The sequence below is a fragment of the Prionailurus bengalensis genome, chromosome B3 (genome assembly GCF_016509475.1).
Source record: "Prionailurus bengalensis isolate Pbe53 chromosome B3, Fcat_Pben_1.1_paternal_pri, whole genome shotgun sequence".
Classification (NCBI taxonomy): Eukaryota; Metazoa; Chordata; class Mammalia; order Carnivora; family Felidae; genus Prionailurus; species Prionailurus bengalensis.
Window position 1 is genome coordinate 127607792 of NC_057355.1, and position 16319 is coordinate 127624110.

Sequence of the window (16319 nt, forward strand, 5' to 3'; positions counted from 1 at the left end):
TACAAGTAAAAACCACAATGAGATACTACCTCACGCCTGTCAGAATGGCTACAATCAACAACTAAGGAAACAACGCATGTTGGTGAGGATGCAGAGAATAGGGAACCGTCTTACACTCTTGGTGGGAATGCACAACTGGTGCAGCCAGTCTGGAAAATGGTATGGAGGTTTCTCAAGAAGTCAAAAATTGGGGTGCCTGGGTGGCTCAGTCAGTTAAGCATCTGACTTTGGGTCAGGTCATGATCTCACTGTTTGTGAGTTCGAGCCCTGTGTCGGGCTCTGTGCTGACAGCTCGGAGCCTGGAGCCTGCTTTGGATTCTGTACCTCCCTCTCTCTCTGCCCCTCCCCCACTTACACTCTGTCCATCTCTCTGTCAAAAATGAAAAAGATTTAAAAAATTAAAAAAAGAAGTCAAAAATTGAACTACCTTAATACCTAGCAATTTCACTACAAGGTATTTATCAAAAGTACACAAAAATATTGATTCAAAGGGGCATGTGTACCCCAATGTTTATGGCAGCACTATCAACCTAGCCAAATTATTGATTGTTGAAAGAGCCCAAATTATTTATTTATAATTAATTCATATGTTTATATATATATATAAAATTTTATATTTATACATACATCTATATACATGGAATATGTGGTATACACACACACAGTGGAATATTACTCAGCCATCAAAAAGAATGAAATCTTGACATTTGCAAAAATGTGGATGGAACTACAGTGTATTATGCTTAGCAAAATAAGTCAGAGAAAGACAAATACCATATGATTTATCTCATGTGGAATTTAAGAAAACAGATGGTTATAGGGGAAGGGAAAGAAAAATAAAATAAGATAAAAACAGAGAGGGAAGCAAACCATAAGAGACTCTTAACTACAGAGAATATACTAAGGGTTGCTATAGGGGAAGTGGGGATGGTTGGGCTAAATGGATGATGGACATTAAGGAAGGCACTTATGATGAGCACTGGGCGTGTTATATGTAAGTGATGAATCACTAAATTCTACTCCTGAAACCAATACTACACTATATGTTAACTTGAATTTAAATATTATCTTGGGGGAGGGGGGAAGCAAACAGTAAAGCTTGAAGAAAAAAAAACAAGAATGATTAGATATTCACTGGCATTAAAGTCTTCTGTAAATGTGCTCTTCAAGGAGAAAGCAAATGCTGATCTGAGCTTCAGTCTCTATTTTACTTGGAGTGTTTCTCCATTCCCAGATTTTTTCACTACTGCAATGTATTTTATAAAGTTAGCCATTTGGGTTTTTGTCTCCTTATGTGCCAGAGCAGAGTTGTTACTACTGATGTAACCAATTTGTCATAATGTACACAAATTTAGGTTAATAAGTCAGTAAAAAGATCGCTGTTTGGAAATACATTAAGTGTTTCAGGTTTCAGATAAATTTTATTGCATGAAATTAAACCATGGTAACACAAAAGCAATATGAAATAATTTGCTAGTTTCTAACAATATTAAAAATGTTTTATTCATAAAGGTTTAAAGACATTAACAGTAATCAAACAATCCAGAAAACATCTTGTATATAAAATTCTTGAGAAATAGTTATTTACAAAATGACTCCCACTGGTGAAAAACCAGGACACTATCATAATTCAGTTGCTGAACTTCCATGAATTAGATATGTCTTAGAGTTCTTTCAGCAATAAATATTCTTTATAAATAAAGAGAACTGAATAAAGAACTCTCTTGTTTATATCCTTTGTTCCAATAATTCAGTTTCTAAGAATAAAATCCTAGGGGGATAACTATTTTTTAATGGTTTATACACAAAACTATTTACACCCAACATAAATGCTTATTTATAGAGGAAACTTTTAAGTAAATTGTAGCATACCCTTATCATGGAATACCATGCAGCTATTAAAATGTTGCGTATAAAAAATGACGCTTATAATTTTTAAAGAAGTAGATAAAAATCTTATAAGATTATAACAAGGCTGCACAGTTTTATGTGCAGTATATCAATTATGAAAAGGTGCATAATACTCTGCAATAGAAGGAAATAAATGTCTCTTTGCTGATGATTGTATTATAAATTATTAAGTTTCTTTTAATACTTTTGTATATTTCATTAAGACTATATAATACCATTGTTATTTTTTAATTGTTTAAAAAATTTTTTTAACTTTATTATTGAGTATCTTCTAAGTATAATGAACTTACTATGTACTGAAAACTTAACATTTTCTTCACCCACTGCTCTGGATTTCTACCTTGTTCAGAAAGCTTGGTTACAATGCATGATTAGAGAATGCAGAGATTACTTTATTTAATATTTATTCACCCTTTCCATAACTATTGGGAAATAGTTCCAAAATTACTGGAATTTAAAATCTTTTGAAAAAAAATCTAGCTTACTCTGTATCTAAAGAAATCCTTAAGGTGCTTGCTCCTTTGCAGTTAAATAGGACTTATAAAACTGAAGATTCACAGTAATCTTCCATTGGCTGTTCTTTCCAATGAACCACAAATGATTATGTACCAATGCAGTTTTCTTAGGTCACTTGCTTACTGCAATAGTTGCTTTAGGTAATACTTGTTCAGAACTCATAGTGTACTAAGGTTTTAAAAATGCATTTTAAACAACAGTTCTTGTCTCCTGAGTTGATATTCCCCTAAGACTAGAGAGCTATAAGGTTTCTTTCCTTATTTTTAATTGAATCTGTCTACTTGTTGCAAAGTGGTTGCAATTTGGAGTCCTGCCTTTCTCAGGCATGTTATTAGGGAACAGATTGTGTTGTTTTCATGACAGAATTGAACTTCTTTCTGAACCAAAACACAATTGAAAACTTTACTGAAATCAGTCCCTGAAATGATCCAGCCCCTCTCCCTCTCCTTCTCCTTCTCCTAAAACTAGGTTCTCACTAATTTCCCAAAGTGAAGCAATAAAAGTAAGTTTTCTGAAATCATTAGGATGGTGCCAGTTTGCCAGATTCAAACAACTCAAAAACGCTTGTCACTGAGCGTTTTTATTTTCTCATGCCTGAACCTCAGACAACAATCAATGGCCTATAAGGTTTGCAATGTGATATTTGAGGAAAATCAGATGGGATACATTTAATGGAACCAGAACTGGGAAACCCCACTTCTCAAGTGAGTGGATGAAAGGAGAAAGACGAGATGTTCCTATTAAACTACGATTCTACAAGGGCACTGTTTCTGTTGTTGTAGAACAGAATTTTCTGTAACATATCCTATGTTTCTAATGTGCTCCTAAGACTACATAATTCTTGAGGTCCTACCAGTCAGCACTCAGGGAGAAAAATGGCTTCTGCTAAACAACCTCCTTAAGACCATCCTGTAGAACCAGAATGCTTGAAGAATAGCCCTACAAGCAAGGGGAATTTTATTAGAAAGAACTTATTCACTTGGAATGAAAATAGTACACCAGAGGCTAACACCACCAATCATAGAAAAAAGAATTGTAGAGTCAGAACTGGGAAGAAATCTAATTTATCTAGATCCTTCTTTAAACTCCAGAGAGGATTGTAATTAATTCAAAGACTGTGAACTGAATATTTCTACTAAGTATAAAGTTGGCCAGAGTGAGTTTGTTCTCCTGTGATTTGGGGTCTAAGGCCATAGATTTTGTAGACATTCAATAAATATTAATTATTAGTAATGATTCTATATTTTCAGTGAAATAGCATCCTACCCTACAGTTCTTTCAGTGGCTAATGTAAAACTTTTCTGTGACAACAAATTCTAACATAACTAATGGCTTTCTTAGACAGTAGCTTCTGTATACAAGGTCATATCATGACCACTGTTTTTTCTAGATTTTAAACATTTACTATTAGTTTCCAGTTTTAGTCCATTATTCTCTCCATCCTCTATGAAGTCAATGTCAGTGAAACATCAATGAAACCTGTTTGCTACAAAATATTCTCCTGCACTAAAGTGAGGGCATAAAAGGAAAGATGTTATTTATGGTTTTATTAATAAAATTTAAGGAGGCCCTTTGTGACCATTTTAACTGTGTACCCCACATTTAAATTCCATTGTTCAACCATTTTTTATTGCTGTTAATGCATGAAGAAGGACACTTTCAGTTTTAGACTAGACAAAACTATACCTTCTCAAATCATAAACTCACCTATCAACAAATTTGGTCTTCTCAGATGTTTCCTATGTTCTGAATTACCAACTCAGTTCTTTTGCATTTCCTGTAGTTCATCATGTGATTGGAAAACAAGGACATTTGGCTGCAGGTTATAATAAAATAATTGAGATCTATTCGATTATCTTGTAGATATTTCAGAGAATAAAAACTCATTCAATTGTATTACTTTAAAGAAAACAATGCTCTGAGAATACCTTCAAGAAATAATCCCATCCTAGTACTATCTTTAGCTCATTAAATATAGGTTAGTAATGTCCTGGGCATGAATAATGGGAAACTATTTTACCTTTCTAGATTGCTATTAACAAGTAGAGATACAAGCCTATCTTTATCTTGATAACTTACAGTGAAAGTGCAAGTGATAGTTTTGAAAGTGATAGTGAATGGTGATTTCCACTCATGAAAGGTTTTGAGGTCTGTAAGCCTCTTTGAAAACCTAGTACTTTTTAAAAATAGATTTATACAATTAGTCTAATTAGGTTTGAAAACTGACCAAGTCTGGCTTAATACTAGATAGAACCATGCAATTTTGGAGACATATACTATAGTCTCTGCCTTAGAGAGCCACACTGCATTTTAGCATATAAAGGTTGTGAGTGGTCCTGCAGTAAATATGTTAATATACAGTGTAATTTCCATGTTTCATGAATTAAGCATAGAGTTATTTTCATATGCTTCTACATATAATTTTGTAGTCACTTATAACTTAAAGATGTTGCATGAAAGACACTTTATACACAGTAGTTTCAGTGAGTTAGCACAAGTCTACTCCCATAAGCCTCCACACATATGTTTATAAACCCCTGTAACCAATGAAAGATGTTTCTTGAAAGACAGTTTATACACACTGTAGTTTCAGTGAGTTAAGCATAAAGCTATTCCCATATGCTTCTACACATAGGTTTACAAACAATTATCTTTTTTTATTATCTTTAATTCTAGTTAGTTGACATACAGTGTTATATTAGTTTCAGGTGTACAATACAGTGATTCAACAATTTAATACATCACCCAGTGCTCATTGCGACAAGTGCTCTCCTTGATTCCCACCACCCATTTCAACCATTCCCCTCACTCCCTTCTGGGAACCATAACTTTTCTATAATTAAGAGTCTGCTTCCTGATTTCTCTCTCTCTTTTTTTTCTCTTTGCTCATTTTTTTGTTTGTTTCTTAAATTCCACGTATGAGTGAAATCATATGGTATTTGTCTCTCCCAGACTTATTTAACTTAGTGTTATACTTTCTAGCTCCATCCACGTCATTGCAAATGACAAGATTTCATTCTTTTTTATGACTGAATAATATTCCATTCATCCACCACTGGATATACAGGCTGTTTCCATAATTTGGCTATTATAAATAATACTGATATATGCATAGGGGTGTATATATCCCTTTGATTTAGCATTTTTTATATTCTTTGGGCAAGTGATGCCAAATAGATTGCTGGTTCTTACCTAGGTAGGTCTATTTTTAAATTTTTTTTTTAAATTTTTTTTTCAACGTTTATTTATTTTTGGGACAGAGAGAGACAGAGCATGAACGGGGGAGGGGCAGAGAGAGAGGGAGACACAGAATCGGAAACAGGCTCCAGGCTCTGAGCCATCAGCCCAGAGCCTGACGCGGGGCTCGAACTCCGGGACCGCGAGATCGTGACCTGGCTGAAGTCGGATGCTTAACCGACTGCGCCACCCAGGCGCCCCTATTTTTAAATTTTTAATGAAGCTTTATACTGCTTTCCACAGTGACTGCACTAGTTTGCATTCTCATCAACAATGTAAGACTGTTCTTTTTACTCCACATTCCCACCAACAACTCTTGTTTCTTGTGTTGTTGATTTTAGCCATTCTGACAGGTGTGAGGTGATATTTCATTGCAGTTTTTATTTTCCTTTCCCTGATGGTAAGTGATGATGAGCATCTTTTCATGTGTCTGTTGGCCATCGGTATTTCTTCTTTGGAGAAATATCTATTCATATCTTCTGCCCATTTTTAATTGACTTACTTGAATTCAATTGAATTTACTTGAATTTAATTGAAATACACACACACACACACACACACACACACACACACACACTAACTCTTTATTGGATAGGTCATTTGCAAATATCTTCTCCCATTCTGTAGGTTGCATTTTAGTTTTGTTGATTGCTTCCTTCACTGTGCAGAAACTATTTTGATGAACTTCTAAAAGTTTATTTTTGCTTTTATTTTACTTGCCTTAGGAGACATATCTAGAAAAAAGTTGCTGTAGACAATGTCAAAGAAGTTACTACCTGTGTTCTCTTCTAGGATTTTAATAGTTTCAGGTCTCATATTTAGGTCTTTAATCCATTTTGAATTTATATTTGTGTATGGTGTAAGAAAGTGGTCCAGTTTCATTCTTTTGCATGTTGCTGTCCCAACACAGTTTGTGGAAGAGACAGTCTTTTTCCCATTGGATATTCTTTCCTGCTTTGTAGAAGATTAATTAACCATATAATTGCAGGTTCATTTCTGAGTTTTCTATTCTGTTCTGTCAATGTATGCGTCTATTTTTATGCCAAATCAAAACATACTTTTTGATTGCTAAAGCTTTGTTATATAATTTGAAGTCCAGAATTGTGATGCTTCCATCTTTGCTTTTAATTAATTAATTAATTAATTAATTAATTTTTATTGCTTTGACTTTTTGAGATCTTTGTGGTTCTGTACAAATTTTAGCATTGCTTGTTCTAGTTCTGTGAAAAATGCTGTTGGTATTTTGAGAGAAATTGCATTAAATCTATACATTGCTTTGGGTAGTATAGATATTTTAACATTATTTATTCTTCCAATCCATGAGCATGGAATGTCTTTCCATTTGTTTGTGTCATCTTCAATTTCTTTCATCAGTGTTTTACAGTTTTCAGAGTTGCAGGTCTTTCACGTCTTCCAGATGCAGAAGTTGGGTTTATTTCTAGGATCTTATTATTTTGTGTTGGATTTATTTCTAGGTATCTTATTATTTTTGGTCCAATTATAAATGGAATTGTTTTCTTAATTTCTCTTTTTAATTTTTTTTAAATTTTTATTCATTTTTGAAAGACAGAGACAGAGTGTGAGCAGGGGAGGGGTAGGAAAGGGGAAGACACAGAATCTGAAGCAGGCTCCAGGCTCTGAGCTGTCAGCACAGAGCCCAGTATGGGACTCGAAGGTACAAACTATGAGATCATGACCTGAGCTGAAGTCAGATGCTTAACTGATTGAGCCACCCAAGTGCTCCTCTTAATTTCTCTTTCTGCTGCTTCATTATCAATGTATACAAATGCAACAGATTTCTATACTTTTATGTTGTACCCTGTGACTTTACTGAATTCATTTATCAGTTCTACCAATTTTTTGCTGGAATCTTTTGAGTTTTCTATATATGATATCATGTCATCTGCAAATAGTGAAAGTTTTACTTCTTCTTTACCAGTTTGGATGCCTTTTGTTTTTGCTGTCTGCTGTGGCTAGGACTTCCAGTACTATGTTGAATAATAGTGGTGAGAGTGGACATCCTTGTTTTATTCCTGATCTTAGGAGAAAAGCTCTCAGTTTTCACTATTGTGTAAGATGTTAGCTGTGGGTTTTTCATATCAGATGTCTATTATATTGAAGTATGTTCCCCCTAAAACTACTTTGTTGAGGATTTTTATCATGAATGGTTGTTATGCTTTGTCAAATGCTTTTTTCTAAGTCTACTGAAATGATCATATGGCTCTTATCCTTTCTTTTATTAATGAGATGTATCACACAGATTGACTTGAGAAGACTGAACCACTGTCAGAACCAGGAATAAATTCCACTTGATCGTGGTGAATTGTTTTTTTTAATGTATTGTTGTATTTGGTTTGCTAGTGTTTTATTGAGGATTTTGCATCTATATTCATCAGGGATATTGGCCTATAGTTCTCTCTTTTAGGGGTGTCTTTATCTGGTTTTGGTATGAGGTAATGCTGACCTCATAGAATGAATTTGGAAGGTTTTCTTCATTTTCTATTTTTTGGAATAGTTTGAGAGGAATAGTTATTAACTCTTCTTTAAATGCTTGATAGACTTCACCTGTAAAGCCATCTGGTCCTGGAGTTTTTTGGTTTGTTTGTTTTTTGTTTTTGTTTTTCTGATTCAATTTATTTGCAGGTTATTAGTCTGTTCAAAGTTTTTATTTCTTCTTTTGGTAGTTTATATGTTTCTAGGAATTTATCCATTCCTTCTAGGTTGTCCAATTTGTTGGCATATAGTTTTTCATAATACTCTCTTCAATTGTTTGTATTTCTGTGGTGTTATTTCTCCTGTCTCACTTGTGATTTTACCTTTATGAGTCCTTTTTCTTTTTTTCTTAATCAGTCTGGCTAGAGTTTATCAAATTTTCAAAGTATCAGTTCCTGGTTTCATTTATCTATTGTTTTTTTTCATTTTTTAAGTTTCTATATCATTTATTTCTGTTCTAATCTTTATTCTTTCCTTCCTCCTGCTAGTTTTAGGTTTTTTTGTTGTTGTTGTCTTTCTAACTCCTTTGCGTGTAAGGTTAGGTGGTTTGTTTGAGATTTTTCATGCTTGTTGAGGTAGAACTGTATTGCTATAAGCTTCCCTCTTAGAACTGCTTTTGCTGCATCTCAAAGGTTTCAGACTATTGTGTTTTCATTTTTATTTGTTTCTAGGTACGTTTTTATTTCTTCTTTGATCTCCTAGTTGACCCATTCATTGTTTAGTAGCATGTTATTTAACCTTGTATCTGCGGTCTTTCCAGATTTTTTCCTGGGACTTGACTTCTAGTTTCAAAGCATTGTGGTCAGAAAAGATGCACGGCATGACTTAAATCTTCTTGAATTTGTTGAGGCTTGTTTTGTTGGCTAATATGTGATCTGTTCTGGAGAATGTTACTCCTCTCCTCCCCACATTTTATTTTTATTTATTTATATTTTTTCCCCATATTTTAAGTAGATGTTGTTCTATTTTACATCCTCTTATTTTGTGAGTTTCTTGACTGATTTTTTGTTTACGGAAGTATTCATGTTTACTGCTTTTGTGCTTCCTAACTTCTTACTGTCACTTTTCATCTCCCTTTCCACTCAAAGAGCCCCCTTTAATATTTCTTGCAGGGCTGGTTGAGTGGTCATGAATTTCTTTAGCTATTGTTTGTCTGGGAAACTGTCTCTCCTTCCATTCTGAATGATAGCCTTGCTGGATAGAGTATTCTTGGCTATGGATTTTTTCCCATTCAGCTCTTTAAATATATCATGCAACTCCCTTCTGGCTTGGAAAGTTTTTGCTGAAAAATCCCCTGCCAGCCTTGTGGGGCTTCCTTTGTATGTTACTGCCTTATTTTGTCTTGCTGCTTTAAATTTTTTTCTTTATTACCATATGTTGCGAGTTTAATTATACCATGTCTTTGTGTGGAACTGTTTTTGTTGAATTTGTTGAGAGTTCTCTGTGCCTCCTGGATCTGGATATGTTTCCTTCCCCAGATTAGGGAAGTTATCAGCTATTATTTCTTCAAGTATAAATTTTCAGCTCCCTTTTCTCTCTTCTTCTTCTAGGACTCCTATAATACAAATGTTATTACATTTAGTGGAAACACTGAGTTCCCTAAGTCTAGTTTCATTTTGCATAATTCTTTTTTCTCTCTTTTGTTCAGCTTGATTACTTTCCATTACTTTGTCTCCTAGGTCATTAATTTGTTCCTCTGTTTCTTCCAGCCTGCTATTCATTCCATCAAGCATGTTTCTCATTTCATTTATTGAGTGCTTTATCTCTACTCTGTTATTCCTTATCTCTGTGTTAAGGGTCTGACTTATGTCTTCCATTCTTTTCTCAAGTCAAGTGAATATCCTTGTTCTCATTGCTTTAAATACTCCATCAGGCATGATGCTTATATCTATTTCACTTAAATCACTGACCATGGCCTTGTTCTGTTCTTTCATTTAGGATAAATTTATCTTTCTTCTCATTTTTTTCTAAGTCTCTATGGCTGTTTTTTTTTTGTGTGTGTGTGTGTTAGGAAGGTCAGATATATCTCCTTTTCCTGAGGGCAATGACCTTATGAAGAAGAGGTCCTGTACTGCCCTGTTGTAGAGTGTATCTTGTTTTCCAGGGCCTGGTGCTTCCTGGAGTGTCTCTAATGGGTGCTACATGCACTCTGCTGCTTTGTCCTGGCCACTTTAATCTTCAGGCCAGTCATCTGCAGAGGGTCTCTTTGCTTATTGGTAGCAGTGTTTGGTTCCTGGCCTGAATGTGACATGTTTTAACTAGGTGTGCTCTGATATGCTTGTGAAATGAATTCTGTCACCAGAACTGAGGCTCCACAAAACTCCTGACTTGGGAGACCTGGTGTGAGCATGGTTTTGAGCCAGTCTTCTTTTTTTTTTTTTTTTTTTTTTTAATTTTTTTTTTTCCAATGTTTTTTATTTATTTTTGGGACAGAGAGAGACAGAGCATGAACGGGGGAGGGGCAGAGAGAGAGGGAGGCACAGAATCGGAAACAGGCTCCAGGCTCTGAGCCATCAGCCCAGAGCCCGACGCGGGGCTCGAACTCCTGGACCGGGAGATCGTGACCTGGCTGAAGTCGGACGCTTAACCGACTGCGCCACCCAGGCGCCCCTTGAGCCAGTCTTCTAAAGGAGGGGGCCAGCTGGAGCACCTGGGTGGCTCAGTTGGTTAAGCGTATGACTTTAGCTCAGGTCATGATCTCACAGTCCGTGAGTTTGAGCCCCTTGTTGGGCTCTGTGCTGACAGCTCAGAGCCTGGAGCCTGCTTCAGATTCTATGTCTCCCTCTCTCTCTCTCTCTCTGCCTCTCCCCTGCTCATGCTCTGTCTCTCTCTGTCTCAAAAATAAATAAAAACATTTAAAAAAATTTTAAAGGAGGGGGACTGCTAAGCTGGGACTGATGCAAGCAAGACTGAGAAGCACTATTCCACCAGAGCATGGGGCCAGGGGAAGGTCAGGGTGTCAGGGCTTGGTGTAAGCAAGTTAGCTAGCAAGTGTGGGCATTGTGCTGGTTTCTGCGGGTGGCCCTGTGCTTATACTGAGGGGTGGGGGAGGAAATGGAGCCAGTCAGTTCCTTTGTTCCCAGACCGGTCTCTCCATGAAGGCTGTCTCTCTGAGATGTGCTCCAAGATGCACAGATAATCTCCCCATTATGCACCCCAGGTACTCTTCAGGTCACTGTTTCCCTACTGTATGTTGGTGGGTTGTTTGCTTGCCTTCTCTCCAAGAGCAGCATGATGTCCTCTGGGCTCCATCTCAGCCAAGCCGGTTGACCTTTAAAACTCCAGCCTTTAAGCCTCACTAGTTGTCAGAAGTCAAGAAATTTTCCTAGCCAATTTCTAGGGGGGGTTCATTTTCCCTGTATGCTCCCCTAAATGCTAGTCTGTCTCTTACCCTTCTTTGTGATTGTGGCTCCCTCCCCACTTGGCGGCCATAATCCATTTCTCTCATAAACCACATCTCCACACTTCCTACCTTCTTCTATGTGACCTCTACCTTTAGTTGTGGAGTTTGTTCTGCCTATCTTCAGGCCAATTTCTGGGGTATTTAGGATGATTTGATAGTTACCTAGTTGTATTCATGGGGTAAGGTAAGCTTAGGGTCCTCCTACTCCACTGCCATCTTCAATCTGTAAGTGTTTAACTGTCTTAACCAGAGAATTCACATTGTTTTAAGTCTTTTAACATTTTGTCATAACTATGTTCTTTAGAAAGCTATTTATAAAAGCTTATCTAAGCCATCATTTTTTTTAACAAATAAAGATAACTGAAGAAAAGATTGGCTATACCTTCTATCCAACATTACAGAATGTTAATGGCAGAAACTTATGTCTACTTAGATATCCAGACACAGATGCATATGCTCATTCATTACTTTGGTCAGCCCCTGTTACTTGTCATTATTCTGTAACTATAAATTAAGTCACCTTTCCAAATACGTTAGCAAATATCATAAAATTATTCTGGGGTTCTGTTCATAGCTACAATTCACCTTTTAATGATGATATTTTTTGGTACATTAATAACTACATCATGTTGAGTGAGACTGATTGTCCTCCACAACAAATAGCGATACAGTGCTTTTCCAGTGAAATTTTCATAACGTGCATAGCTCGAATATTTGTCTCAGTCCTCACATCTTGAATTAAATAAACAACTTCACCCGTATCATCAAAAGTCATGTCCAACCTCTGGGTTTATTTTAAATTTCTGTTTTACACGTTCACAAGGGCCCCTGCAAAGAAACAAACAAAAGAATATAATCTTAGAATTCCTTTCTTTACACAATCAATTAGGATAGTGACACCATTTTTTTTTGTCCTCTTCCTGCTTATTTTATAACTCAGACAACTGAGCCAATGTTCCTTTTCCTAAATAGGCCAAATGAAATATAATGAAACCACTCTTATTTTTCCATATTGTATTGGCATAAATTATGCAGTAAAGAAACCACCCTCATTTCTGAATGAGGGCTCATTTTAGTGAAGCCATTTATATACCTGCAAAATATTCATTTTCTGTAATTCTACCAGACTTCTCTAGAATGCCTACTGTGTAGAGTCACCATGCCTATGGAGATAAAACATACAGGCTCAGCTTTGAAAAATCTCAGAGTTTTAGATGGGAAATAGATAAATAAATAAAATGTGGTATAATAACAGAAGTGTGCACAGGGTGCCAAGAAAGAGGAGAAATTCTAGAGGATTTAATGTCAAGTTTGTGACAAGGAATTGTAGTACCATTTTCCATGTCTTTTTCAACTTTCTTGTTCTGTTTAATGGAATCAGAAGAAAAGGTGATTAGCAAATATGTGATGGGCAGGAATGGGGATGAGTGAGTGAGTGAGTGTGTATTAGTAAACTTAACTCCAGTCTGAAAAATATTTGTTAGGAGTAAAAATCAAAAATTTTAATGTCAAAATGATAACTGCATTCCAGGAAAGGTTGGTAGTATCCACAGTCATTTGCTTGCAAATGAAAAAGCAACCCCACCCCTTGAGCACTAGCCCTCACTGGCAACTTTACAACCCGTATCTGGTGAGATTAACATAGAATGCTTTTTCCTTTCTTGCCTAGAGTACACTCTAGGAATTTCATTTAACTTTCCCACAGACAACATGAAATAGAGAAGAAATCTAAGCAAAGGCTCTAACCCTCTCTCTTGCAGAGTCAGTGAATGAACACTCTGAATAGTCATTCATAGCTGTTAACTTATCCTCCACTGGATTTCCTTCCTGTTAAAATTCAGACAGGACCCAGCTGAACTCAAGTACACTGGCAAGTAAAGTTATAACCTAGATCAGTAAGTTCTGTTTCGGCCCCATGAGCAAGAATTGCTTAACAGCTTTTAAACCATAAGATTCCTAATATCACAGAGAGATAGCATCCTGTTCAGTAGCTAATTACCAGGGAAAATGAACAAGCCTCAGCCTAAGCCATGTAAAACTTTAAAACAAATCATAACCCTTATGGAAAAAGCCCATGTAATGAAGTAGACCTAAGATAGGATCATTTTTTTCCATCCTCCATGTAGCTACCTAATAACAATAATTATCATATTAGACAACTGGAAAGTACTGTGGTAAAAATTCTCTAACTGCTACTATTGAAACCACATACGCCATTTATAACATTGCTTATCAGGCATTGGTAGTAAACTTCCATGTCTATTCTAAAATCCTGTACTCTCCTTCATCCCCCAATCTGTCATTGAAGTATCTGGTGTTAAAATAAGAAATAACCAAAAACAGAGCCATGCCAACCACACACTACTTCCTTAAACCACCAAAATGTGTTATATTTCACGGGAAGATGCAAGATCTTCACTTAACGTGTTTTCTCCTATAGAAGATGAGGCAAGCATGGGGAAGGACAGAAAAACGAATTTCACTATTTCGGTTCCAACACTGTGAGGGGGCAGTGAGTAAAATCTGGAAAAGATCAACTTCATCATGGAATTTCAGCTTTTCATGCCACACTGTATCCTTTCCCACATTTCCAAGTCTCTATGGTAATTTATAAAGCCCATGAATACTTTATATCATCACATTTCCTCCAGGACCTCTTTTATATTCTATACTATGCTACTGATATTTAACTTGGATAAATAGAGTGTGCTACAGGCATGAGAACTTTGCAGTGGACATCAAGAACATATGCATTCAGATTTGCTCTTGATGCTTAAAGTTTGAAACTGAAAGTAAGGTTACATAACAAAATGCCGTATGTACGGCATTACATAACAAAAAATATGAAAGTGACTTAAGCAATACAGAAAAATTACTGTTACAGGTTATTGAGGTTAACAGACATCCAGGTCCCAGGTTTTCTTCTATCTTCCATTTGTCCTCAGAATATTGACTTTATAGTAGGTTAGCCCTCATGCTTCCAAAAGGGCTGCTAGAGTGGCAGACATCATATCAGAACACAACTATAACCAAAGCCAGAAAAAATATGGGGCATTTTTCTTCATAATTTTTTTTTACTACACAGAGGAAACAGTTTCATAGAAGCCCCACCCCAGCGGAACTCCCTCTTGTTTGGTGATATTATATCTCATGACTATGCCTAACCAATTACTGGTAAAGAAAATGGAATTCCATATATGACTTAGAATTATCATAATTTGCCCTATCACCTGAGTAGGACCCCCTGCCACAACCTTCCCTAAGTACGTGCCCATGCAAAAGAAATATATAAGCAAAATCAGGAAGCATAAACAAGAAACAGGAGGATCTGTTATTAGGAAGACAGACAAAATTTTCTCCCTACTTCCTCATATGATGTTAAGATACCTTTTATCAAAGCACAGCATTCTACACATCTTGACTCCTGTGTCTGTGCAGGCATCATCATGTGTTTTTAGTGGGAGAATATAATAGTGCCTTTCTGGAGAACGATCTGGAACATGTGTAAAAATCCTTAAGGGTATATAGATTTTTTTTTCTTGAGCTAGAAATTCTGTATCTAAAAATTTTATCCTAAGAAAATAATTTATGAACAAGGTTATGTGAAAAAGGCAATTAAAATGGCATTATCAGTATTATTTTTGCCAACAGTGTTTATAAGTAGCATTACATTGATGTGTACTAGAATTCTAAAAATGTCTTGAAGTATTTGGTATTCTGTGATCTGAGTTAGTCTGAGAACCTAGTAGTATTTCTAATTACTCACAATAGTACTCCTCTGTTGTCAATGTTAGATGTCTGTTCACATGATTCCCACTATCTTTGTACTACCATAGTGATGACCTTTATGATTTTAGTGGGGACTAGTGTTGGGTGAATGGATCAACAACAGGTGTGTGACAGACTGAATTATTGCCTATACATAAGATTACTCAGGAAAGTAAAGAATTTATTTATTGTGTATACAGCAAAGCTTCATACACTATCATGACATTGCCTCTATCTACCAGTGTTACCAGGAAAAAAAAAAGTAAGAAGTTTTCTTTATCATCAGAGAGAGTTAGAGTCAGCCACCATATGTGTCTCTGCACTTCTACAGTATTATTCTTAACCAAGAAAACACCAAAGATTCCAACTCAATGTTATTTAAAGTATGCGGATAATGTTACCATCCCACTTTGAAATATATCACCTTATAGCTGGGGCATGGACCTGAAGCAAATTACAAATAATATGACAATGAGAAAAAACAGACAATTTCAATATCATTGACCATTAAATATCATACAAAACCTAGATAAATCCATTTGAAGAGATGTATAATTCAGAATAATCACTTTCTGATTATTCACAAACAAAAAAAAATGGCCATTTTACTCATGAAATAGAGACAAGACAATAAAATGTGAAACAAGTTTCTGCCTATGAATTATTTCTATGAATGTCTTGTGAGTTTCATGAAGTCTTTTTCTCAGAGGAAAGATGATATAATTATTTAGATCATGAGATATATATTTTTTCCATTCAATTTTGGCTATTACTAATCCAAGAAATCTGGAAAAGTTTTTATAGATCCAAGTTACTTTCACGTAACTCCTAGCCTAACAATAGGAGATCTCAGATTGCTTAGGGACACATTTTCTTTCAGATAAAACAGCATTTTCACAGAATGCTTCGTCAGATACTTGGCGGTTCCCCTGCCTTCTAAATAAGGGCCTTCCTCAGCATATGTGAGAATTGAGAGATTGCACACATTGGT